This window comes from Alligator mississippiensis, chromosome 12, assembly GCF_030867095.1.
Source record: "Alligator mississippiensis isolate rAllMis1 chromosome 12, rAllMis1, whole genome shotgun sequence".
NCBI classification, from domain to species: Eukaryota; Metazoa; Chordata; order Crocodylia; family Alligatoridae; genus Alligator; species Alligator mississippiensis.
In genome coordinates, this window is record NC_081835.1 from 51,820,456 (window position 1) to 51,846,433 (window position 25,978).

The following is a 25,978-nucleotide window of genomic DNA, read 5'->3' on the forward strand; positions in this document are numbered from 1 at the left end:
TTCAGACTGGATATAAGGGAAAACTTCACAGTTCATGTGACCAGACTGCAGAATAGACACCCAGCAGGGCTGGTGCAGGCACCTACCCTGAAGATCTTCAAAAGGAGACTGGCTGCACACCTTGCTGGGGTTATTTGACCCCAGCAGTGTTTCCTGCCCAGAGTTGGGGGACTGGATCGGATCTCATGAGATCCCTTCCAGCCCTAAACTTCTGTGAATCTGTAAATACACACACTCTTGACTGTCAGAAGGACGGCATGTCTGAACTGCAGTGCCCAGACAGTGGCAAGCATATTTGTAGATCAGGGAGGGATGTGCCATCTTCCTGAGTAACTGCTGTACCCAGTGGATATTGTTAGATTTGTTTATATGTTTTCAGGTGTACAGGGCCTACTTGTGATTTTTCTAGTTCTGTGAGCACTGACAGGCATCTTCTCTTTGACTTGTACCAAGCCACTTGAACTCTTCTTTATTAATGTGAAGCAGAGGTATGCACAGAGGATAGAGTCATGATCTCTGCAGATATAACCTCATGGGTAAGGCATGGGAATGGTCACCAGGTGCAGAGTGGAATTCTGTTCCCTGATCTGTCACAGAGTTTGGGCAAATGATTTAATTGTTATCTCTGCCCCACTTTGCTATCTGGAAAATGGTGATAATGCTGCTAACTCACTGCTTGGAGACAGAATGTGAGACAGAATTCATTAATATATATCAATTGCTTGGCGATCCTGTGAAGCATCATGAGGGTGACATACTTATCATCTTTTCTATGTAATTGATGATAAGTCATTTAGGCTAGAATTTTAGCATGTGGTTACTTATTTTTTATTTTGTTTTGGTTTGTTTTTTTTTGTGATGCAGATTTTATCTGCTGAATTAGACGCATCTCAGACCTGACTTTCCAACAGCAATCAGTGGCCTTGCCTTGCATCTAGGTCAGTGGGAGGTACAGATGCTGAGTAATTGTGCAGGATAGGTTCTTGGGGTCAGAACTTAAGTACTGAAGATCTGAGCTACCTAAAATCAGAGCCTTCTTGAAAATATTTACTTTAATCTCCCTCATTTTCAGGGGGATAATGAACATCCCTGTCTAATAATACTCTGAAGGGAGAAAGAACTTTAAGGCTAATGATTCTTCCTTGTTCCTTCATTTATACATAATTAATCAGTTTCCCACAATCATAGCCCCCACTGCCTGTTTTTATGTTTCTCGTTAACAGTAAAACTTTCTTTGCATAGAATTAGCTTTGTAATTTTGTCATTGTTTATTACATTAGCTTGTAAAACAATGCATTGAAAAATGATACTTGAATGAAAAATATTAAATTAGTTATTTCCTTACCGTCAAGGTTTCAAATGTGACTTTCAAAGAGCATAACAATTGCATCGGAAGACCAAACTATTGGAAGAACGCTGATGTGCTACTAATTGATCTAAGCCTTGGAAAAAAAGGCTTAATATTTTTGGCCTGAATTCATAGTACTTCCTTTTATTCAATATATGGCAAACCTATACTTTACATAACCTCATGTTCAGTGTGTGTGAAATAATGAGGAGAGTACCATTATGAATCCAATATAACATAAGATTTATGTAAACCTTATTCTCATGTCACCTATGTGTAGGCTTTACTGTGGCCAAGAACACCTGGGTGGTTTCCACCTTTCATGAAGTAATATATTCCCTTTAACTGTAAATGCCTGTTAAATCACTCAAGTAAAGGGCCTCTTATCCTAATGTTACTTTGATATCTATTCATTAGTTATGTCCTTGGGTTTTCAGCCAGATTGGCTTCTAGCATAGCAGTCCAAGGAATGTCAGAAGCAAGCTACCTTTGGGAGCCCTGTGTTCATTCTGTACACAGATTTTAAGAGGTAAATCATTTCCCCAGTTCTGCTGTACAATTATATTTTGAGTCAAAGTATATTTTTCTCCCAGTGGACTTCAGGATGGTGTTGTCCAGAGCCTAATCACAGAACTAATTTATTCACCCAGATCTTATTCCGTGTGTTGTTTCACTGTACTGTATGCTCACAGCTGCATTGTGGTGTTAATTTTGCAGCTGGAAGGATTGTCTGTCTTTGAAATCAGAAAGCTATTCTTCACTGGATGCCAAAGGTGGGTTGGTAACATATTGAAGAACCAGTTATAGCCTACACCTTCTGCAGCAGATTTTGTGTGACCCCTCTGTGAAAACTGCAGGTTTTTCTCAAATGGGGAACCCAAATTCATTTTATTTTAAACCATCTTCTATGCTATCAGCACAGCGTGGTACCTCCGTCATGATTCAGCCATGTGGCCTGTCAGTGGCCAAAGACTTCTAATGACAGCACAGCTAAAAATGGAAATAAAACTGGCTTAGCTGTTACCAAGCTACGCTGTAAATCAGAACTGGGTGGGGGGAAGGGATAACTCGCATACCAAAATATTGCTAGAGAGCTAGGGTCTGAACCTTGCAAGCGTTTAGTCATCGGAGTTACAGTGAGTAATGTGCTTTAGCATTCATTGGATTAGCACTGGAGAAAGCTCCAAGCTCCAGCAGCCTATTGGCTACGGCTATGTCTACGCTAAGCTACTTCTGGTAGCAGACAGCAGCCACTACAAGCTGCTGGAAGGCATACACATCCGTCTGCCTCCAGCAGCTCTGTGTGGCTCAACTTGGCAGCTGTGCTGCTGGAGCACAGAGTGTATCCTGGGGAGTCACCAGCCAAAGAAGGTCCCTCGATAGCTGACTGAAGGCATTGCAGTGTCTGAAGAGACCTTCTTTGGCTGGCAGCTGAGCAGCAGTAGCCTTGCTGAACTTGGCAGAGGGGGATTCACTTTGCTGGCAGAAAGGAGGGCTCTGCCACCGTGGAAGAGCCCTGCGTGTGAATGCACACGTCGTTCTGCAAACAGAGCAGGAACTGCTGGCAAAACACTGTAATGCCAGTGTGAGGCACTGGATTCTTAAACCTGGGGCTATGAGATCAAGTCCCAGCTAGCCATGTAGTGGAGTCTGTGCCTGCACAGTGAGCACCTTGCTGGTGTGGTACAGTGCACTGGGAAAGCGCTTCTAGTTTGGTTGCAGCTCTGCAGGCACAGGACCATTTCTCATGAATTACGCAGGCACAGGACCACTTCCCATGGTATCAACCAGCAGTTTTCATGGCAGGACTGCACTGACACTAAAAGGCTGCTACTGGCACAGCCCTGTCGGTCAGCTTGCACCCCTTCCGCCCTTGCATGTAGACCTTTCTGGGATGCTTCCAGCTACAACCTGGCAGCTTGCAACTGCACAGTGTTGGGTTTGCACCCTGGAGACGACGATTAGATGTTCACAGTAGATGATCACCATGGCTCAGACTTTAAAATTTACGAGCACTGGGATTATGACCAGGTTAAAAGTGAAGGCTTGTTCACACACAGTTGTTTGTTATGATTTAACTGAATTGGTTTAGAAACTAATAGAAATATACCTGCATAGCCCCTGCTGGGGTTACAATTGATGAACTTTTTTCTTTAGATACACAGGAATAAGCCATTTTGACATTAAGCATATATATGTTTGCTTAACTGTGTCCATGCTAGATGGCTGTCCCAATACAAGTTTTTGTTATAAAATCACCCCACCCCCTCACTGAAATAGGTACATTTCATAGGTTCAGAGATTCGTAGATGCTAGGGTCAGAAGGGACCTCAACAAATCATCGAGTCTGACCCCTTGCCTGGGCAGGAAAGAGTGCTGGGGTCAGATGATCCCGGCCAGATGCCTATCCAGCCTTCTCTTAAAGACCCCCAAGGTAAGGGAGAGCACCACCTCCCTTGGAAGCCCATTCCAAATTTTGGCCACCCTTACCGTGAAGAAGTTTTTCCTGATATCTAGCCTAAATGTGCTCTCTGTCAGTTTGTGACCATTGTTCCTTGTTACCCCAAGAGGCGTCCTGGTGAACAGAGCATCTCCGATCCCTTGCTGCGTCCCCCTAATGAATTTGTAGGCAGCCACAAGATCACCTCTCAGCCTTCTCTTGCAGAGGTTGAAGAGGTCCAGGTCCCTCAGTCTCTCCTCATAGGGCTTGTCTTGTAAGCCCCAAACCATATGAGTAGCCCTCCTCTGGACCCTCTCGAGGCTATCCACATCCTTCTTGAAATACAGTGCCCAAAACAGGATGCAGTACTCCAACTGCGGTCTGGCCAATGCCGCATAGAGGGGAAGTATCACCTCCTTGGAACTATTTTTCATGCATCTGCTGATGCACGATAAAGTGTGGTCAGCTTTGCTGACCATTTTGTCACACTGATGACTCATGGTCATCTTGGAGTGCACTATGACTCCAAGATCCCTTTCCGCTTCTGTGCTGCTGAGAGGGTCATTCCCCAGCCAGTAGGTGTGCTGGATATTTTTGCACCCTAGGTGCAGCACTGCACTTGTCCTTGTACTGCATCCTGTTGTGTACTGCCCACTTTTTTTAACCTGTCCAGGTCTGCCTTCAATTGTTCTCTACCCTCTGGAGTGTGCACTTCACCCCACAATTTAATATCATCCGCAGACTTGGACAGAGTACACTTCACACCCACATCCAAGTCACTGGAAAGATATTGAAGAGTACAGGTCCAAGGACCGAACCGTGCGGGACCCCACGACCCACAGCCTTCCAGGTCGATACTGACCCATCTACTACCACTCTCTGGGTGTGACCACTAAACCAATTTGCCACCCACCAGACTGTGTAAAAACTACTGCTGATCTAATGAGGTTGAACTCTGATTGGACTTCCTTTTTAGTTCAGTCTGCCTGCCCAGGGTCTTTTTTTTATTTCTCCTTTTGCCAATTAAATAGTGATGAATGTTTTTTGAAAAGCATGTAGAAGGTGGAGCCCATTTCATTGCCTTTTCACCTTACATGCTGTGTGAAGGGTGTACTATTGTTGAGTAAAAGAGGGAAGCTCCCAGAACATGGAGGAAGCATGAGCTCCATTGGAGGTGTCTTTGGACTGTAAGCTTTAAGGAGCACTTAGCCTGCACTTTGTTTGCCCCTGATTTTCCGTTGTACAGCGTCTTGCATGTTTACAGCATTACCTAAATGAACGAGGAAAGGTACTAGGGCAGTTACTGCTATCATTAGTGGATTCTTTTGAGGGTCTTGATCCCAAGCCTGTTGAAAGCAATGATAGCTTTTGGATTAAGCCCCAGGTAAGAAGATACACAGATTCACCTGGAAGGGACCTCGTGAGATCATCGGGTCCAGCCCCCCTGCTCTGGGCAGGAAAGATTGCTGGGGTCAAATAACCCCAGCAAGGTGTGCATCCAGTAGGCCTGTGTGAAGCGGCTAGTATTCACTTTGGATTCGGATTTGGCCGATTTAGGGGACAGTGGTTTGATTCGGTGATTCGAATCACTGTCCCGAATCGATTCAGCCAAATCTGATTTGGAGATTTAGCCGCTGCCAATTGGCCATATCTCTGAATCAAACAGGCCCCATCCCCTGCCCGCTCTCCCAGCCCTGTCAATGGCTGCCTCGCCCAACCCCAGCATCCCAGCTCTTAAAAAAAAAAAAAAAGCAGCGCACTCATCTGTTCTTGCCAGGTAGGGGGGAGGGGGCTGTGATTTCCGCTGCCCCACACTGCTGCATGGGAGGGCTCTGCCATGAGCCCCCAGAGGCCCTGATGGCCACTGCAGCAGCTGGTGAATAGGAGCTTTTTTTTTTTTTTAAAGCGCTGAGACGCTGGGGCCAGGTGGGGCAGATATTGACAGGGCTGGGAGAGCAGGCAGGGGTTGGGGGGCACCTGGGGGGGCTGGGGGAGCAGGCAGGGGATGGGATCTGGCGGGGGTCCCGTCCCCCTCCACACCCTACTTACTGGCACAGAGTCTGGGTGCAGCTCCCTGTGGTGGTGAGCGGGGACTGCCCGAAGCTCTCTAAAGTTCTCCGAATCTATTTGGAGACTTCAAATTGATTTGGACCTTTTTTATTGGTCTCCTGATTCGATTCAGATTTGACTGCTGAATCGGGCCGAATCTCCTCTGAATTGAATCAGCAACCGAAGCTTTGCACAGTCCTAGCATCCAGTCTCCTTTTGAAGATCTCTAGAGTCTTAAAGTTTGCGCCAAATCCTGCAGTTGGTATTTAGGTCCCAATCCCCATGGAGTTCATTGGGAGATGCAGCTGTTAAAGACCATAGGAAGTGGTCTTTCATGTTCCACTTCCAGTGTTAAGTGGTCAGTCAGTTTCTGAGACCATAGGTAATTTATTTAATCTCTTTGTTCCTTTTTATTTAACTGCAGGACAAAGTAATAAGGTCTGCCTATTTCACTGTTGGCATTGTCTGTAATGGTTTAGTACCATGCACATAGGGCTTTGAAAACAGACAGAACTCTCTAATTGCTCAGTAATGTTATTAGTGTGAGATATGGATAACTCAGAACAGAGCTTCAGCACTTTCCTTCCCAGTGCTACACTTGGTGAGCCACCAGTCCATTTGACGAGCCTAGGTGAGAGAATTTACTTTCTCCAAGCTCTGATAAACCATGTGTCTAATGCTTAAGGGTGCTGTCCTTTTTTTTCCCCTCCATTTACACTGGGGTAATCCAGAGACCTATTTTGTACTCCTCTTACTTCACACAAGTCAAAGGAAAATGCTGCTCCAAGATATATTTTTTCAATCCTTTTTCACTCAGAAGCACCATCAACTTAATCTATGGCTGTTCTCTTTAGAGTCAGAAAACAAAGTGAGGACATTTGTTATTATGGGGTGGGGGGGAGGAGTGGAAATCCACGTGTGTTATGAAGTCCATGGATCATCTCGGCTCTTCCAAATTTCTAGAGCTGAAACAGTTATTACAGACAACATGCCACAGTGACCTCGGCCACCACGGACTGATTTTAGCCATAGGCCATAACCTTAAAATGTAATCAAATAGTACAGATCTGTTATTACAGCCCTTCCTTAAGCAGTCCAATAACTAACTTTTCCAGTTGAGACATAAATGCACCTTGACTAATCTTACTGGAAGGGATTGTATCAGCAATGCATAACTCCTGAGTCAGCCTGCATGATTAATAATCTACAAAATGCCCCTATTCGTGCCAAGCAATTGGATCATCCCATTAAAAGAAGAACCCTGGCAGATGGCTGTGATATGGTTGTACCTGTGGAGATATTAGTATTGGCTACCCTGCCTAAAGCACTGAGTGGAGCTAGGCCAAGGGTGGACAAAATATGGCCTGCAAGTTGCATTTGGTCTACCAGAAGATTTGATCTGGCCCTCAGGTCCACGGCTGAGTGTTGGGGTTCCTGGCAAACTACAGCTCCAGTCAGGTTCTGGAGAGAGAGAGAGAGAGAGAGAGAAAGAGAAAGAAGAAAAGAGACAGAGATGGATGTGGCCCTTGACAGGTCACCAAGACTCATTAAGTGGCCCTCCAGTCAAAATAATTGCCCATCCCTGGTTTAGGCCCGGCTACAGCATTTCTGTAAGAGATACTTAGACAAAATTGCCCTCTGCAAAGATGACCCCCACAAAATCCAGGAAGTAATCTGCACATGTATGCTACCAGCCCTATGTGTTACAAGCCATGATAGTCTCTCCAGGTCTAGCACATCCAAATGGGTCCCAGAAGGGTGCAACATATAGGACAGAACAGTCCAGAGCAATGGCAAGAAATTCCCTTGTGATGCAGAGCTGTGTATGACAGGGGGCTGTCCCCGGGGCCAGTCACAGCATTGGCCTGGCCACCTGCCTTTCCTACCACGCCTTTGTTGTAATAAAATCAGTAGTTGTTTGTAAGGTGGGAGGCTACCCATTTTCTGTCCTGATGCCAAGGGCATTATACATGGCTCTGACCTTTCCTTTACTGTGTCCCATGCCTTGCAGATAACATCCAAAGTACTCCGAACTCTCCCGGCCCCATTGCTGGGCTGCACTTGGCCTCTGGTCCAAACTTGGCCTCAGGCATCCGGAGACTTACCTTGGCCACTGGGGCCTCAACTCATGTTCTGGTCTCTGTGCCTCTCTACAGGCTTCTAGCCCCTTACAGTCTACCTCTCTCTGGGGTCACAACTTCACCCCCTCACTGGGGCTGCATGGCCTTATACCCTGTAGGCCTCAGGTGTCTGTCGACATGCCTGGACCTTGCCTCTAGCCCCACTCAATGGGCCTGGGCCCCTGTGCTTTTCTGTTGGAGTGTGCTCCTCTAGCCTTTCCTCTCCAAGGGGTACCTGGAAGGCAGTGGGGGCTGAAGCTTTCTGGTGCCCCATACTTGCCCTTCATTAGGGAGGCACAGGTGTGGCATTTCCTGGAAGCTGCCCTGCCACAAGCAGCCCCAACCCCAGCAGGGTGTAGTTGTAGGTCATTCCCCAGGACCAATGCAGGCCTACTTGCCCTGGTCTTTCTTTGCCCCTATGGGCGCCTGGGTGTTCTCCCTGAGCTACTCACTCCGGCACTCTATCGCAGCCTCCCTCTTGTAATAGCACTCCTCCTGTGGCCCATCTCTCTCTGACCCCTTAACTCAGGGTTGTCAACCGGGGATAGGCATACCTCTGGGGGTACTTGGGAAGGTCCCAGGGCATACACAGCAGCAGCACGGAGAAGCGGGGGTACTTGGAAAGCACCTATGCACTGCTGAGCCACCGTTGCGGTGCCACCGGTTCATGTTTGGCCACTGGGGGACCCCCCCCTGCTCCATGTCTGGAAGGGGGTACCCATCAGGAGAGGTACCCACCAGAAAGGGTACTCACTTAAAAAAGGTTGAAAAACCCTGCCTTAGCAGGTACCTCCTATCCAGAGGCTGTGTCAGCCTCCTTCGTCACAGCTTGCCATCCTGCTAAGCCTGTCTTTCCTTTGGCAGTGGTGTCCCCCCCATGAAAGGGACCTGCAGCCCCTTTAGGCTCTGGGTCTGCCTCCAGGCGAGTCAGAGTGCCAGATAGCTTTCCGCAGCCGTGGCCTACCCCTCATGGGGGTCTTACTTGCCCTTCGGCCTTTCAGCCATGGCCCCCTTGCTTTGACCAGCCGGGATTCCCTGGCATCAGTACAGCAACAGCTGACCTTCTTAGATAGCAGGGGTCCACACCCCACCATAAAGCCATCCTTTGATTGACTAGCTTGGTGCCTCAGAGGTCTTATATAAGGTAGCTTTTCACTCAACTGGGCTCATCTGAGTCCCTGCCGGTTCTAATCAGGGACTTGCCTCGCTATAAGCCCCTTCCTAGGCTGGCTTAGCTTGTCCTTGGGGCCAAAAACCTTATCTTCAGGGGCTTGGGACCCTGCTGGATCCCTAGGAACCTCCTCTATCCCCACAGTTCCTCCAGATGCACCTGGGAGCAGAGGAGCTCCAGCTGAGCAATGTTAACTTAGCAGCATCCCTACAGCAACTGCTGCTCTACTTCTCAGGGCCTGTTCTTATCCTGCAGTTGTATAGCCCTGCTCCAATCAGGCAGTCTTCTGATGGCCATGTGACCCTCCCTGATTGTCACTGCAGTCACCTGCAGGCTGCCTTGCTACCTGCTCAAGCCCTTAAAGTGGCAGGCACCAAAGGTGCACTGGCACACTATGCTGCCACGATTTCATATCTCCTAGGTTAGAGCTGTTAAAGTTCTTAGCATTTGGGCATTGTATGCCACGTGGACTGCACCAACAGGGGCTGCATGTTGTGGGGGCCACACCAGTGTAGGCTGTGGGCTCCCTGGCTCTTCCCTGTTGCAGTGGACATGTGCTCCCCTTTTTCCCCCTTTGCTGCTGTACTGTGCACATGGGTGCAGGTGCCTCCGCTCTACCTTCAGCTCCCTGGGTGCAGGCTCCTTTGCTGTGCTGTGCTGGCATCCCACCCCATGGGCTTTCCTGGTATGGCAGCCAGAGTAATGAGGGGAGCTGTGGCCAGGTTTACAGGCCTGGGGACTGTAAACTAACTGGAAGCCTGCAGGCTGCCAGTTGGACAGCTCTGTCCTAGATGATGTGCTTCCTGTCTTTATTAGCTGTATCAGGATTGTCATCACCACCAGCAAATCCATCATGACTGATGGATGGGCCCTTTCCATGGAAAAGTAAAGGTGTTTAGGTCTGGGCAGAGTGGATGTAAATCATTGCCACGACTGAGTTGTTCACTTGCATGTGCCCATGGAAATGTTTTGCATCTTCTTTGTGCTTTAAATGACTGCCCAAATTTCAAGGCAGTGGGGAGTTGGGTTCACGAGTCCTACCCAAACCTTCCAACACATAATTTTCACTGTAGTGCACAGTGACTTTATCTTGCTCTGAAGGGAACAACTTGTCCCCTATTTAAAGTTCCTGATGTCGTCTCTGTACATTCTCTGCAAGCCCACTGCAGTGCTCAGCCAGGAGCTTTTTCCCTTTTATTCACCACTTCCTTTGTTTAGAGATCAATTTTGGGATTGCCTGGTCAGACAGAGAGAGGAATGGCTCTCAATGGTGTTGGAAGTGGTTTATCTAAAAGAAAGTAAGCAAAATACTGTAGGGGCAAGAACACCCTTAGGGAAGTGCTGTGCAGTCAGATTAGAAGAAAATATCGGGTATTCCACCTCCTGGGCTTTTGAGCTGAAGAAGGGCTATAACAAGTACATTGATGTTAAAACCCAGCTGTGAGTGGGACCCAAATTTCTGTGGCGGACAACCCAATATGACTGAGGCCTTGCAGCTGACCAATTGGAGCCAGCACTTGGTAAGAGGATTAACATCTTTGTGAATCACTTTTTCCAGTTCCACATCCAGTGAAAGCTCTCATCCAGATAGTTTGGAGATAACTGTCACAGCCTTGAGTTGTTATTCACTTGACCTTTTATTGGAAAAAAATAGAGAGTTTTACATCAGAAAAGCAGCAGATATTCTGTGGATTGGTCACATAACCAAGGAGCTTGCTACTGTTGTGTAGTGTGGTTTGTGGGAATCTGTCATCTGGTTTGGCATTTTGTGGGTTTGCTGTAAAAGGTGGCAGCAGCTCAATACTGTAAGTGAATGTTTTGGTTTTTTTTCTGAGTGCTCCTGTGCTATGGTGTGTTAAAGTGAAAGGGCAGGGTCAGGTTGGATAGATGCCATTGCAAAAGTTCTGTGGGTAAAAGGAAGAAGAGAAATCCTTGCAGATTTTGGCATGCATCCCCACAGTTTCCTGTTATCCCAGGCCATGCCAAAACACAGAACCAAAAGCACTGCATGTAATAGTGATGAAGATTTAGTAAGTTCAGCTTTGCAGCGACTGGTTATAACGGTTTCACATAGGATGATCCAACTCTCAGGGGTGTTTGTGGAGCGTGATGCAATCATCATCTGCTTTTGTGCATCCGGACATTCTTCCCACAAATATGCGAGTCACTTAAAACTGAGACTGCAAGGTATAACGCACACCATTAAATGCTTGCATTTCGTTGGATGACTGATCCTGATGTTGCATTGAGTAAAGAGGCCAGAATAAAGTATGGGTTATAATAAGGACACAGCGGCTGCGTCCACACGAGTGTGGCCATTTGTTTTCCCGGGGACAAGAAGCAGTGGCACACCTTGTGCCGCTGTTGCTTGTCCTTGGGCACACGCCCTCTGGTGCATGGCAGGTTACCCCAGTTGGTGTAGGGGAGGCTGGCCCCAGCAGCCTTACGTGAAATCCTGGGGAGTCTTTTGGGGCTGCAGCAGTAGTGATCCTGCCACTTGGAGCCTGGCCGGCAGCTGGAGCATGGCTCTGGGTGGCCAGGCTGTGGTTTTGGGTGGCATGTGCTGTTGCTGCATGTGCCGCCCCACTTTTTTTTTTGTGGATGGGTTTTTTGACCTCGGGATCTTCCAGGGTCAAAAAAACCTCCCGCGCTGTTACCTTGAAGCGTGGAGAACAGCTGATTGTGTGGTATGTGGTGCGACAGACCTGTCTGCTGCGCCACATACCGCACGGCTGCATGAGTCTGGATGCTGCCAGAGGGATCAATCCTGCCTCCACATTAACAAGCCCCAACTCTTGCTCTTCATCTTCGCCCATTGAAGCCCCTGGGGCTGTCATGATTCAACCAGACTGATTTAGCCCTTAACATTACAAAAACATTCCTTGTTGAGAGGAAGCACAAGTGAAGGAAAAAGCTTTCTTGGGCTCTGTTATTCTGGAACTCCCAGGTTTTGTGCCACCCCTAAAACTCACAGGCCCTCTTCCCCTCTTCCTCTCCAGCAGTAGAACTGGGCACAGCAGACAGCAGCTTGTCAGATGGTGTCGTTTCCTTCAGCAGCAAGGGCAGAAAAGGGGTAATTGAGGATCTGTTACGGTATTATTGTTTCTATTGCAATACCACCTTTTGGCCTTAATCATGGATTATAGTAGGTACTATACAAACACATTATTAATATTTATACTTAAGTAGTACCTAGCAACCTCAGTCAGGAATTAGGGCATCATTGTGCCCTTTCCAGTGGCTTAGTGCATTGCAAGTCATACAGACCTTTCCTTGCCTTTGTTCTTTGAAGAAGTCTTTTGAAAGGTGTCTGCATTTTAATAGCATAACAGGCACTTCTGAATCTTTGGAGTGGGCTGTTTCTCCCTTTGCTTGTACTATGTTGGCATCAGTGTCATTCCATTGACTTCAGCGACATCACTTTTGATTTTCATTGGAGCAAGTGAGAGGAGTCCATGGTGTTCATATTTCTTTTATATAAAGCCCATGAAAGAACAGAGAAGTGTGTTTCCATCAGATGAGCAGGAGTATTGAATTCACTGGGTGTAAATGGTATTTAAATCTATTGAAGAATTTTAAGAAGGAAAAAGATCTTATTTTTGCCGCCTTGCTGCTAGTAAACACACCCCAAAGAATTGATTTGCGTGTCATAGATTCATAGATGCTAGGGTTGGAAGGGACCTCAACAGATCATCAAGTCCAACCCCTTGCCTCCTGAAGGGTTAAAGAAGTCAGAGCAATCCAGACATTTGACAAGGCTGCTTCATTCTGCTCTTGCCCTATAACTACCTATTTCAAGGAGAAGCATTTGGTTTCCCTCTCTCTCTCTTTTCCCACCCAACTGAAACCTGCATGGTACTGTCCCAGGTGGATTTCATTGTCTATAATCTTTTTTTTTTTTTAATAGAATTTTTTTTGTGTTCCAAGCCAAATCAAATTCAAATCCACGAGTCAGGCCAGAACCATAAGTGGCCCTACAACTGGCAAACATCCTCTACCCTCCTCCAGATATTTCCAAGGTCTTTTGGCAGGCATCCTACATGCAGATGCTCCCTAGTTTCGCCTGCCGTCAGCCATATGGCTGCAGGAGCAAGCTAGGGGGAGCCTCCCATTTCCATAAAGTGGGCTTTAAGCCCCAACACCTTGAGGGGTACTAAACTACGCCAGAAGAACAGTTATCCCCCGAGTGCTTAAGGAAAACCGTCTTCATGGACCCAATACATGGTTCTTCCCCTGCCACAAGGATAGACTAGTACATCCCATCTGAATAAGATATATTTCATTGTCTATAACCAACTCAATTTGGCAAATGAGTAATATGTCAGCTTTCTCCTTTCCTGAAATGTTGCTGGCTCCCTGATTCCTTTCAGACAGGTTTCAGGGTGGGTGTTTTTGTAAATTATGGTTAAAATGGTGAGCAACAGTCAGCAAGATCTGTGAATCCAGTTGTCTGGGCTGGCATCTGGAGATAAAAGCCTGTAGAATAATTGCTTATTATTGACTGATTGCCAGCTTGGGCTGTTTGCTTGAAGAAAAATCAATAGCAATCAATCTTCAAAGCCTAAACTTTCAAGGAATAGGAGTCCTTTCTAAATTGGGAGTGACAGGTCAGGATGATTCTGTATCTGACATCCTCACTTCATATTTGGGTGTAATCCCCTTGTGAAGGAAGAAGCACAACACAAGCTCTTCCTGCACCGAGGCTTTCACAACTGCCTACATTAATGCCTGGGATTTCCCTTCTGTTTCAGGGCTAGATCGTGGACAGTTCTAATCCTTCCTGCAAGATGCAAAGCACCCTCAACTCTTGGCGATCACGGGTGGTCAAGGGTGCTCAGCAGTGAATAGGATGAACACAGCCCCGATTTTAATAAATTGCAAAAGCATAGAAGAAGGAGGGGTGGGTGAACAGCCTGTGCTATGACACATCCAAACCAACCAGTTTGGATGCTTTATAAATAAAACAAAATCTCTATTTTAATGCCTGGTAACAGAGATTGCCTTTCAGTGGGTGAGTCTGTTTAGGTGACAACAGAAGAAAATATCCAATGTCACCATACGCTTTATCATTCCTTATGGATACTGTCACTATGGTTAGTGTTCATTTCACAAAGCAGGCATCACCCTTATTTAACACTCTCATGGCACATTGCTGCTTTAGTACCGTGTTGTGCACGCAGTCTGAAGCAGGGTTTGTGATGCTGTAGAAGTACAAGATTCTCCAAAGCACTCAGATATTTGGGATTAGGCGGGGAGGAGCGAAGGTTGGATTCTGAGCTCGCATCTCTAGCCTCAGCTTAGCCCAGATTTACATCAGAGTTCAGAGACCCAGACCTTAGCCCCTAAATCTTCTAGACCGAAGCAGCAGTTACAGCCCTGAAATATGAGCATTTATGGGGGAGGGGGGAGGCTTGGATTCCTATCAGCTGTGAAGAGTAATTAAGTAACAGGCCATAAAATAGATCAGAGGAAAAGGGAGGGAATGTTTTTTCCGTTGATAATACGAGAAGATGAAAATGGGAGAAGTCTAGAGAATGTATTTTTCAGAGCATAAAGCTTGGTGTTCATTCTCACCAGAGAGGCACCGTGTTTGAGGTGAGGGAGCAAGACTGAAGTTGCTCTCTTTAAGATATAATGTGCAAGGGCCTGGACTCGGTTGTTTCAGTCATGTTTAGATATTGGATTTGTTGTCTACTAGCAAATCCTCATTTGCATGGGCCCTTAATCTGTAGAGTTAAAAGCATCTGTTGCCTACTGTGCTGCAATATTGAGAACTCAATTTTTAAGCTGTTACCTTTGAATGCAAGCCTTTCCACCCCCTCAGATCTTCCGCCCAGATTTTTTTCTGAAAGCAGAGGTGAGCCAAGAAGTGGTACAAAGGAAAAATCTTGCCACTGTTTTGATTAAAGCTTCAGTGAAGAACCTGTCCACCACCCTGTAAAGAGAAAGCCAAGGGCAGACATTTAAGCCTATGTGTCTCAGAGTGAAACCATTAAAAAAAAAAAAATCTCTGAAAATGCATGTTAGTCTGAAGGCTGTTAAAGTCATAGAAGGTAAGGAGTTGGACAGAGACCCTTGCTAGGACTTTAGAAAGGCATTAGCACTTGTTTATGGGGCTGTTCAACTTTGCATGTAGTCCTGAAATGGCATTTCCTCATGTCTGCAGCAGCCCTCATTTCATGAAATGGATGCAACTGCTGAAAAAAGATCTCGCGTGAGCATGCTCACTGGAAGATTAATCCTTTAGAGGGAGTTGGAGAGTTAAGCTACTGTAATTTCTCTGCAGTTGGCTGCAGTAAACAACTGCTCTAAAGACACGAGGAAAAAAAATTGACGGAGGTACATGGGACTAATGTACATATCTTTTTGTATTTGTACTTTAACCTAGAGGGTTTGATGATGGTTTTCTCTGTAGAGATCTGGGGAAGAGGGATCTTTGTTATGATTTTATGGGTGACCTTCATGTTGTGGGTTCTTTTTTTTTTTCCTCTAGGCCAATGTAATCCTATTTCAGTGCAAGGCCATGCTGAGGTGCTGGTTTACTGTGTAGAAGTGGGATAGAGCACCATTTTTTTCCTACATGTTGAGCTAAATGAATATACCAGTTGAGGCCTGCTGCACACTGAGCTGTGTTGGCAGCAGGGAGCTGATAACCCCTAGCACTTTTCAGTTGTGATCATAACCCAGTGCAACTTTTTTTTAATTTTTAGATATCATGAATCTATCGAAAAGAACAATGATAGAGTGATTAGCTTTGATTGCTTACAGAATAATTCTCTCTTAAATTCTTTTTTCAAATGCATTGAGACCTGCAAAGCTGTTGTAGCAGATGGGAAAAGATCAGTGAGATATTTTAGCTTTGGTTTAAAGGGCAATCACTTTTACATGCTGAGGGGAGAGTGCCTTGTCAGCAAGGTAAGTGTTGTGTGCATGAGGGCTGTGTCAAGGTGAAACCAGGCCATTTTATGTAATTTTTTTCAATTGCCATTTTGTGGGTGCCGGCTGGAAGAGTGCAGACTCCTTGTCAGTGGAAGGAAGGCATTGTACCTACTTCTCCCCAGAAAGCATGGATGAAGAAGAACCTTATTTACCACCTTTGATGTCTTGATTAACAATATAATCAACAAGAAGCTTAAGACTGTAGAACAATGGCTAGATTGGGCCCTGTTGTAACTTCATTGAAGTCAAACTCTAACCCAGTTTAATTTATTTCTGAGGCTGCTTTAGCACCGTGCGTGAGAGCTGGGATAGGCAGAGCTCAGTAACCCACAGCTTGGGTCTTTGCCATTTAAAACTTCAAACTAATCTTTATAGAGGATGATGAAACTGAAGTGAATTGGTTGTGAGTGAAGCATGCTGGGGGATTTTTTTTGGAGGGGTTGGGTGGGTGACTAGCATTGATTATTACATAACTAATAATAATTCACTTGCCTAAAGTAGCAAGATTTTTTACCGAGTGCTGCCTACTATGTCTGTTTCAAGGCTGTATTTCTGGAACAATAGGTTAAAGCAGTACACCCCTCCTTTTTTGGGGGAGGGTGGGGGGAAGCTGAAGTGTCTTGAAATTTGATGATGAAGATTGAACAATATGCATCGTTTTTTGTACTGCCTATGTCACTGAGAAGCCGTGTTGGATAACTATAATGTTAGACCTGGCATGACCCATTGTTAATGTATTTCCAACAGCAGCAGTGTGTGTTTTCAGTGCTGTGTATGGGGAAAATGACTACTTATTTCCTTGGTGGTGGTGAGAAGGGGATAGTGCTTTAATGGGTATGCAAATTTCATTGGCTTCTACTAGATTCTTCCTGTGATTGCTGTCAGTTTATACACAATACATGGGTGAACACTAATACTGTCAGATGAGTTCAAAAGGACATCACTACTGCAGACTGTACTGAGCTGGAGATGTATTTTTATAGAAGATTTTGCCAGACCTGCATTGAGTTTCCTTGGTTTATTTTTTGCTTTGTCCTCCTTCCTTCCCTCCTTTCCAAAAGCTCTACCTAGCACAGATTGCAAGCGTTCTGTGGACATTTTTAGGAAATACTGATGGGTGTGTGCATAGGGAGTATAATTAGCTACAAAATGCAAATGGATTGCTTCTTACTGTTTAAAATACGGTTGTAATGTTTATGAGGTCGGTTTGATTATGTCTTCATTTTTTTAGGGCGTGAGGAAAGATATATATATGGGGATGAGCATTCATTTCAAAATCCGTTTTCAAATGTGAAAGAACAAAGACTTATTTGTCATCTTGGAAGAACGATAGTTCTGCTGGGATCCAACGGTTCTGCATATTTATCAATGTGTATGTGTATCTCCTAACATGGAATTTTTTATTTGATGTCTGATGCCAGTGAAGGATCTGCAGACATTAGAAGGAGTTTCATTGTGAGAACCACTGCAACTCCAGTGCCCGTGCAGCTGGCTCACGAAAAGGTCTGAGTTTGGTTTTAAAAAACAAAAAGCAAATGTAAGCAAGAAAACAAAAGTATAACTTAAAAATATATATTTTTTGTGGGTAGAACAGCCATCCAGCATTAATCTACCATAGGCAAATGCTAAAACATCTTGCAAGTATAGTATTCATAGGTACCATGGTACCAATGCTGTGGACTGTCCTATGAAAGAGTTTATTGTGTGTATAGGATCCATACTGTCCCTGGGACTCTCCAAAAGAGCAAACAGTTGTTTCTTCTTTTTTGCTGAAGGAGATTTTACAGACTCTGGACCAGGGTCTTTTGCTCCTTCATTTATCTCAGCCTTCTCCAGGTACTGCGCAAGAATTAAGCTCTTCATTAAAAGAAATCCAGATGTTCATCTCAAGACACCCTCCAGTCTGGGCCCCCCTTTCTTTTGTAGGTGGCCTGTCAAATCTGTAACTGGAAAAAAGGAGAAGAGTCAAGAAAAGGAGAAACACTGTACTGCCTCCTTAGTGCACCTGCCTTTTGGCTCAGGACCTCTGCTATGGCTGGCCCATGCAGTAGTGGGATTTAAGCTTTCTCAGCTTTTTAGTTCAAATGAAAAGGAGAAACTAAACAGTTTCTGAGAGCTTTCAGTAGGAAGTCCTGTCCTTTGGTGTCACTAAGCAGTTAGCTTTCCATGGTCTTTGTGCCTTCTGGTCAAAGCTTGGCCTGGCTTCATCCTGGAGGACTTCATCCTAAGAGAGCTACTTCCCCATCTATGAAGGACACTTGGTTTCTCAGTAAGACGGTGGGGCAGCTTCTGCATGACGGGCAGAAATCCTGGAACCAGGGATTAATCGCATCCCAGTCTAATTTAGGTTTCATCTGGACTAGGATTCAAAGACATGTTCTAGAAGCATTGGCTATCACATCCTAGTGAACCCAATCTGTGAAGCCTAGTGTGGACAAAGCAGTGAGGATTTTAAGATGTGAAGTGAAGCTTAGGCCTTCAGAGTAGCTGTGCTGTCAGCACTGTTACGAGAGGCAGACTGCCAGAAGCGTTTTAGCCACAAAGCTATCTCTACCCTCCGAGCAAGATTAGATGACACGATTTAAACACTGGCAGGTGGTCTAGAAGCAGTTCTCTCATTGGTGGGGAAGAAAGTTTTGGGAAACTGCTAAAATGCAGCATAGACAAGGCCTTGATGTCCTTAACTAGTCACCCACTCTGGAATTTTCAGTGGAATCTAAGGAAATTAGGTGCCAAGTCAGGGGGCCCCAAAACTATATCTTGCAGGGGGCCCCAGAAAATTGTGGGCTGGTCTTGTCTGTGTCAGGACATCAGCCAGTTGAGTATATTCAAAGCAGAAGAAAATGGACTTGACCATCCACTGAGCTGGTTCTCAGAAATGGTATTGGGCTATAGCAACTATGTAAAGGAAAAAGTAGAATGCATGGCAAACCCGCTTCAGTCTTTCCTAGTCAAATAATGTCCATAAGAGACCCATTGCCTTTGCTTCAGTGCCTTAACTCCTTCAGGCAGTCATTAACCAATTGGTGAAGACCTTACAATCAGACATTATGGCTTAAGCATTGTAATTATGCACTTTGAATCCTTTTTTTTTTTTGGTCTGAGAAGCCATGTGCAAGGGGTTTTTTTGAAACACATGGAGCCTGTCTGTGTTTGAGCCTCATTGAACCTTGCTCAAGAAGCAGAATTGTGTCCCAGTGTTTCCAGACGCATGTCCTGGATTGCTAGCCACTTTGGAAGTCGGTTCCTGACTGCACGTTGACTTCTCAAAACTGCTTTTGGCTCCTAGCTGCTTCAACTCTCCATGCTCCTGCAGCATTGCTCACTGCCATTCAGGTCCTGCTGTTTTACTTGTGTCACCTGGTACGAATCACTTCCTCACCTTCTGTCAGCATAGAAGGGAGCGTAGAATATCCTGGGGTGATGGGCTAAAAGGCCCTGTGCTGTATTGTAATCTGCCAGCAGAGTTTTGGCCTGGGGGGACAGGAGGGGAGCACACTCGCCCTCCTGGTATAACTTCACCCCTAGAAGTGGAGGGAACAGGAACTACAGTGGCTTAAAAGGAGCATCACCTGGTCTTGTCAAAGCAGATAGATGAAGAGACCTGTACTCTGAGGAAGTGTTTTGTTTTTTTTAACCCTTCTTGCAATGAGGATAAAGCCATCACAGTGGAGGAGGAGGAGGAAGCTTAATTAATTAATTGACATAGATAAAGTGTGTTCACATTCCTGGTGAAAAGGTATTACAGGGGAACAAGGTGTTGCGATTGTCCATAAGTTATCTTTGAAAGCAGTATACAGTGAAAGGGAGGAGAGGGGGAGTGAGAGCACTTTAGATATGGATGTAACAACTTTCAGGGGAAGAATAAATGAAGCATCAGAAGAAAAAAGTGGAAATGTAAATGCTGAAATTGTGAGCATACTGCTTACAAGGAGGCAACAGTGGAGTACTGGAGATAGGAAAGATGTGTAGGGTTTTGAATCAAAAGCAGGAAGGTTTTTAAGGTAATATTTTAAGGCAGGAAGTAATGTAGCTCATGAAAAGGAGGAAGTGAGCTTCAGACCATTCTTAAAGCATGATTTGATTCCTGACCTGCCTGCCATCAGTGGTTTACAATTAGAAAGGGAAACAAAAGAAACTGGAATTCTCCTTAGAAACCATAGATCCCTGTATGCATAAGGCTGTGAACAGACCTCACCCTTGTGGCTACACAAGAAGTTTTTATGGCAGGACAAAACACAAGCACATAGGCATCTTTGCTGCTTGTCATACCACAAATGCTCAAAACTGTTTGTGCAACAGTACCTCTTAACAGTTTGCTCTTCTTTATCACTGGGGAAGTCTATATGGTTATGGTGCATTAACTGAATTCATTGTTCGTTGATGGGTGGCAGTGCATCCTCCGTCTGTGGTGCACGCATCCCTGGATTAGAGAGCCAGTCCCTGATCCTGGGGACTCTGCATGCTGGTGATGTCTAAAATCTGTGCATGCAGCCCTCCTGGCCTGCACACATGGTTTTTAAATGTCCCAGTGCATAATCAACAATCAGCTGATTGTCTGCCCCAGCCCTCATGGCTAGGGACAGACATTCAAAAAGCCTGAGCCTGAATTTATTCAATCTTTGCAGGTTAGTCTAAGTTGGCTAGGCTAAACCGGTTTCTAATTGCACAGACATCCCCTTTGGACTGAAAAAATTCAGGCATGTGCCTGCAGTGGCTCAGGCTAGAAACCAGGGTGGGGGAGTGTGCTAGAGCAGCCATCCCTTCCCCTACAAGGGGCTGAGCTGAGGGGGGCATGGCCAGGCCCAGGCAGGATGCTCTGTTCCACCCCTCTCCTCTCCCAGCAGCCCAGCAGGGAATGTTTATCACCTCTAACTCAGTGTTTATCAACCCATTAAGAAAACAAAGCCTCTCTCCATTAGTTCAAACTCTTCTTAAACAGCTTTTCCAAGGAAAGACTTTATCAGCTACCTGTTGATTAGCTCCAAAAAGCCTGTCTGCCTTTGTCATTTCTTACAGCACAGACTGTAGCCAGCATGTGGTGTGCTAGCTAATGCTGAGAGGTGTAAGGCAGAGGGGTGGGGGGAATAATCTCTGTTTAACAGGGAGAAGCCAGGCAGATGCCTGCAGTCTCTGCCGGAACTGCAGCCAGGAAGCAGAGAGGAGGGGCCAGCCCTGCTGTGGAGCAGAGAGCCCCGCCCAGCCCAGAAAGCATGCTGGGGGAGTCTGGTTTATCTTAAACCAGCAAGGGGTCTAGGACAGACGTTGCATAAACCGGTTCAACCCAAATTAGTTAAGTCTGATACTACATTCAACCAGGTTTATCTCAAACTGGTTTCAGCCATTCTCAAACTAGTTTATGTGCACTGAACATCTCTTCTGTTACAGGTTTAAACTAGTTTCTGATCACTTAAACCAGTTTATGTGTTATGTCTGTTCCTAGTCCATGTGTCAGAACTGTTAAGAGCTGCATGTGCAGCATCGCAGTGAGGGAGATCCTGGGGTTCTCATGCACCAGTGATATCAGAAAACGGCATTTGTAGTTGGGTTGCACATGTTGTTGTTTTTTTTAAGTCCCAGTGCATTGGAGTGGGGTCAGCAATCAGCTGCTATTTGGGGTAGGGGTGGGGGATAGGGTGGGGGTGAGGGGAGCCAGAGCCGAAAAGCTTCCGCTCCTCCTGGGGACTTTAAACCCTGCACTCAGCAGTTCTGGCTGGGTTGTGAAGGATCAGAGGCTTCTGGCTGGGTTTAAAGTCCCCAGAAGGGGAAGCCCTTTGGGTCTCCCTGTGCAAGGAGCTTTTAATACTCCATGCCCTGGCCAGACCCAGGGTTGTCCCTGCTGGAGTCACCAGTCAGCTGATTGTCAGCTTACCACACAGGCACCTCCTCTTTAAACTCACTTCGAAAGATGATGCGGACATGCCAGTCTTCATCACAGGACGCTGGCACCAGGACAACAGCAACATCTGTTTTTAGACTAAGAATTCTTTAGCAGTCAGCGTCCTTCTTCACCAGTGCTGCATCATCTTTAAGGGGAACGGATGAGACCAGACATCTGGAATTTACAGAGAACCCTCAGGAGAAAAGTAGAATAATAAACCCAGCGCCACACGTTTCTTCCTGGTGTTATGAATCACGATAGTGGAGGACAGCACTGGAATCCTGAGAGCAGGCTCAGATTTATGTACCAGCTTCAGTACACGAGTCCCTTACACGCAAGGGTTGCTTGTTCCCTGAGAACGACACAGGGCGTCACCTAATTGATCTGCCTGGGGGTACAGCTCACCAAGAAACGTTACAAGCATTAGCAATTATTCATCCCTAACCTCCTTCATAATCTGCTGCAAACCAAAAGTCTGTTTCTCCTGCCTCCGCTCCTTCAGGATCTTCCACTAACTTGATAACTCTTAATCTTATCTTATTTTCCAGATCATCAATTTAATTTCTCCGTGCTTTTACAGTCCTTAGTGTTCCTTGGACTGTTTGTGTCCATCAGTTATTATCTTAGTGTCTTTGGGTTTTTTCTCGGGTCCTTAGGAACTGTGAACAAAAGTTCCTAAACTTTTTTAACATACAGGCAGTTTATAAGATGAATATTTCAGTAATGCCTATAGACTTCTTACCAGGTCAGCCTGAGCAAGTCAATTTCTTCTTTCTTGCTGGTATAAAGCATAGTCCCCATTTATGTCTCCTTCTTTCCCCATTGGAGATGGGGAGTTAAATGCCAGGTATTTAACAAGTACTTATATGTGAATTGACTATCCAAAGTATTTGAAACAACCTACTAACTTGATCCATTCCAAAAACGAGATCCAAGTAGTATGAACTACCATTAGATATTTAAATTGAACAAAGAGCAGCAACTTTCTTCTCTGCATTCACCAGCAAGCATTGTCTGTGTAACCTTCCTCCTACACTTAATTTAGGAGCAGATTCAGAACTCATCCACACTAGTATAAATTTTGTCCCTCGGTTCTGGGAAGTTACTCCAGATTTACACTGGTACAAAATGAGATCAGGATCTTTTCTTTTCTTTTCTTTTCTTTTCTTTTCTTTTCTTTCTAAATAGCTGCTTATAAAATGGTAATAATAGAGTCTGAAATGGCAGTCGTCTTTTCTCCCTTCCTCCAGATGATCACCAATAGGGGAATGGCAGGAGTTAGCTCTCTAAGGTTATTTACCTCTGAAAGTTCTGTAGTCATCTTGAAAACCAAGAAATCCAAGAATCTTTTCATAGGAATGAAAAATGCAAACATCCTGTTGTTTTCCATGTTGCAAATTGTGCTCTTGTCTAAGCTGATTATTTTATTTATTCCAATAATCCTCTCTTCCAGAATAAAAGAAAATTAATTGTCTATTTCCATAATGATTTGCCCTTCAGACAGAGTTGCCAGGCAAAGTGCTTAAAACCTGGGCCGAAAAGATGTCTGATTGTTTAAAATCATTGAGCTGCTATAGGAGAGGGTTTGGATTTTAATAGGCTGGTATTCAAGTAGCCCCAGAGAGTACCATTTGCTCTGTGTTCTGTAGGATTATGAGGGTTTTTTTCCTTCTACATATTAAAAATGGGGTCATGCCTGTTGTGGTAGATAGTGTGTCTTATGCAGGATTTTGCTAGCAATATGGACGGGCTGGAATTGAAGTCCACAAAATTACACAGCATCAAATACAAAACGTTTTTTTAAATGAGGAACATTGTCCTTGCGCATTGTATGTGTTTGCCAGCAAGTTGGTTAGCTGTCTTAAACTGCCTGAAAATGGTTAAAGATCTGTTTCAGTGCAGCTGTGATGGGACTATGAGACTCTTATTGCATATCGCACCTGGCTGTTTAGATTGCTAAATGTCACTTGATTTTATTTTTTGTACCCAGGGAGTGTTACTTGGTTAATAGAGCAAATGTTGGATGGCTTTTTCACAATTTCGTATTTGGTGATGACAGGAGGTATTGGAGAGAGAGAGACAGGTCAGCATGTATGTGCCTGGTGAAGAGACAAGTTCATCTCTGTCTCATGTTGTATTATCTTTGATCCTAGATGAAGCATTCAGGCCCATTCTTTTTACCCTGGGATTTACACCAACACAACTCCTTAACATCAGTGGACTGACTCCAGATCTAGACTGGTGCATCTGAGACAAGAACCAGCCCCTTCGGTTTCCCTGCCAAACTACAACAGCCATGTTTCCCTCATGCTTCTGCCACAAATCTAAGTTCAACACAGGACAAAATGGCTTATGAGCTGAACAAACAGCTCCGCTACTAACTGGCAGACGTGGCTTCTTGTGGCTGATATGATCAATCTCCTGCCCACCACAAATGCTAAGTGCTCAAGCCTATGTTGTCCCGTACACAGGTCATGAATGTTTTAGCTTGTATTCCAGTTCCAGTGCTGATCCTATTATACATTCAGGAGTTCTGCACAATTCGAATTGCAGTGAGCTTTGGGGATTACAAAAGATCTTCAAATCGTGAATACAGGCAAGCCCAAAGCATGATTATCGTGTGGGCAGAAGGGAAGAAGGCATGATGTGCTATACCCAGGCATCTTCCTGAGCAATGAGCGGGAGTCTTTTTGTCCCAGGTCCTTTACTCTATCAGCTTGGCATGTAGTGAGCCAATTCAGACCTGGTATAGGTGGATGCATCTCGACTTATTCAGTAGAAATACACTTGCTTATCTCCTTCCTCATCTTATTGCATGACCAGAAAGCATAAGGACAGGTTCTTGGCAGTTCCAAGGCAGTGTTTCAACACAGAAGGTTAGCAAGAAACCACTTGGCAATAAATCACCAGTATCTGTTGTATGTGTTTCCCCTTTCCTTATTGCTAGGGTGTCCCAAAAGTGCTGGAATAATCCATCACAGGAATGAGAGGGGTAGGAGTTAATTCAATTTCTTGATCTTTCCATAGCGCTTAGTCCAGCTAGTAGTAATTGTCTTACCTGCCAGGTGCAATAGTCCCATAAGGCACTCACTGGAAACAGGCTCTGCACAAAGGATCAAGGACCCAAGTGTATTTCCATCAGCCCAACAGTACAGGTGATAATCGTTTCTGTTGCCATCTAGAGTTTGGCACTGACTCCCCTTCTAGGAGGGTAAATCTCCATCCACTTCTTCCAGCATTGATCTTAGAGTGGTCTTTTAGTTTTATTTAAGCACCATAAAACTGGCATGACAGTTCACTTATGAGCCTCCTAGTAGACTTCTGTTTTGCCAAGGAGCTATTTAAAATCAATCTCCATTGCATGTTACAATGGAATGCTCTTTCTTTCCCACTCTGAAGGCCTCAGAGGACTTCCAAGGACTCCCCTGTAGCATAAAACTGTCCAATTATGTTTATTGTTTCTGCTGTAGATTATGATTATTATTACTTGTTGATGATGTGCTTGGCATTTCACATGCATCCAGGAGGATATTCTCCAAGCTCTAATGAACTTGCAGTCTGGTGGCCTGTTCCTATTCCCTTTGATTTCAGCAGAAAATCTCCCATTGACTTCAGTGTTTTAGGATCAGTCCCTTCATTAAATGTAGGGCAAGATTCATAATTACAGTAACTCAGTGTAGTTCTTTTGGAGTTAATGGGGCTATACTAATTTACATTCTCTGATAATCTGACCCATGCACACTATATTCCAGACATGCATGTAGGGGTATACCAATAAACATTTTCTTGGCCAATACCGATAGTTGATGATTAACCGACCATATTGGCTGATGCCGATCTAATAACTGATATTTAGTAATAGTGCAAGGCATTTTAAACTACTGACATAAACCTTTTTTATTTGTTTGTTTTGTATTTCTCTCTCTGTCTCTCTTACACACTCACATACACACACTCACACACCCCTACCTCCTGCCTGCCCTCGATGTGGAAGGTGTCAACTGCCTTATTCCCATGCATGTTGCCCTCT

The 25,978-nt window shown here is 45.1% G+C and overlaps 1 protein-coding gene across 2 annotated transcripts in view; it reads left to right on the top strand.

Moving 5' to 3' along the window:
• EHMT1 (euchromatic histone lysine methyltransferase 1) overlaps positions 1-25,978 on the top strand; it is a 153,252-nt gene that overhangs the window by 15,736 nt on the left and 111,538 nt on the right. Inside the window, exon 1 of one of the 2 annotated variants that reach the window (XM_006273854.4) lies at positions 15,444-15,467. The exons of the other annotated variant lie outside the window; for it this stretch is intronic. The gene's annotated coding sequence lies outside the window, so the exon portion shown is untranslated. Of the gene's footprint in view, positions 1-15,443; positions 15,468-25,978 lie in introns of those variants that run through there. 2 annotated transcript variants of the gene reach the window in all.